Below are 1763 nucleotides of genomic sequence, written 5' to 3' on the forward strand. Positions count from 1 at the left end.
GCTTTCTGTTTGAATGGCTTTGATGAGAGAAGGACTAAACTGAGGTCAAAATTTGCTGTAAAAAACATAGTTGTATTTTCAAGCACCTTCCAGGTCACTCCAGGAGGTCATTATATGTTTGTGAGATTGCTAGTGACATTGACTTCCATCTTCAGAAATACCAACAAAAGGATATTTTGACAAGCAAGAGCCACTTGTTGACCTGAGCTGAACAACATTAGCAGATTTCACAATGTGTAAAAGAAATACTCTAGAACATCCAGCAATAAACCCATGGACATGGCACATACAGGTGTCAGTGATGAGGCTTGAACAAGGTAGACACAGGAACATAATTCTGTACTGGTGGTATTTCTGAAATATTTTAGAACAGATGGATAAAATGTGGAGAGCTTCAGAATATTAGTTATGTGATGAGAGCAAGACCAATTTCAGTGCCTGATCAGAAAAGACAGAACAGTGAAGGTTGTCTCCACGTTTATTTAATCCTGAGCACATAAGAAAAAACAGACAAGGCCTGCATGAAGGATATTTCATTTTGAAAATGGGCAAGACCTAAGAGTTACTAGTGAGACTGCAGTTCATATCTATCTGGCAGAAAAGTCATCAGTTCAGAATTCTAGTTCAGAAATATAAGCTCCTAAATTTGTTTTGAGATTTCCTGAAACTTCAGCTAACAGGAAGGATGTGCTAGTGCAAGCAAGGACTGTAACTGATCTCACATGGTCCAGTTCAGATCCATTATAAGCAAATACTTTTTTTCAGCTTGATCAGCAGTGTTGTACCAGTTATTCAATTGTTAGTGCAGAAATATAACCATTAAAACTCAGTAATCTTAATAAAGAAACAAAGAGGGAAGAGGAATGTAGGGCAGGCATGGGAAAAAAAACAAAGGAAAATGGGCATAAATAATCGTATAACTATGCAACCCAACTCTCTCTCTTTACCTTTCTTTCACAAATTCCATGGGCCATGCAAGGAGAGAGGAGGATACTTTTGTAAATATTATTTTTCAGATTTTGCAGTGTGAATAATCATAATGTATCACCATTTACATCCATACAGTAAACATACAATCACAGCTCTATTTCATTCCCTTAACTGTCACTAGCAACTGTGAGTTATAGTTATGAACAAGCTACTTTTTTTTTCTTGCAACTTTGAGCTTTTTAAAGAACATTTTTAAAGTTCTACTGACCTCTGTAGACACTAAAATACAGAAGAAAATTCTCACATCTGGAAAAGTGAACTTGTTTACATTCATTTACTTAGCAGTCAGTCCATCAGCTCTAGTTTTTAACGAAGCATTTTTTTTGCTTTTGGCAGAACTACTTATTTGTATTAGAAACATGCATAATTTCCAGGAAGAGATTCTTGCAGCCACCTGTAGATGCTCCATGAATGACTGATCTAAGTAGATACCATAGGTAAAAGGGAAAAATATTTGAATTGTAAATTGCAGCTTGCAGACTACTAAATCTCACTGCAGACTACTCTGGGCAGTATGTTCAAGACCCAGGAGATATTTCTTTAGCTGGTATTTGAAACTAGCACAAATAAATGAACTAAGGACAACAAACTCCATTAATCATAGCTACAGTATCAAGGCTAACCTAACAAAAGGATTAACAATGTACAACTGCTGAAAAATATAAAGACATGTAAGGAAAGATTTTACTTTAATATTCAGGATGGCTCACCTGAAGCAGACTTTTTCATCTCTTTTCAACTGCTTTAGGGAAACACCGTCTCTCTTTTGGGGA

The sequence above is a fragment of the Haliaeetus leucocephalus genome, unplaced genomic scaffold (assembly GCF_000737465.1).
Source record: "Haliaeetus leucocephalus isolate CR32 unplaced genomic scaffold, Haliaeetus_leucocephalus-4.0 Scaffold450, whole genome shotgun sequence".
In the NCBI taxonomy this organism is placed as follows: domain Eukaryota; kingdom Metazoa; phylum Chordata; class Aves; order Accipitriformes; family Accipitridae; genus Haliaeetus; species Haliaeetus leucocephalus.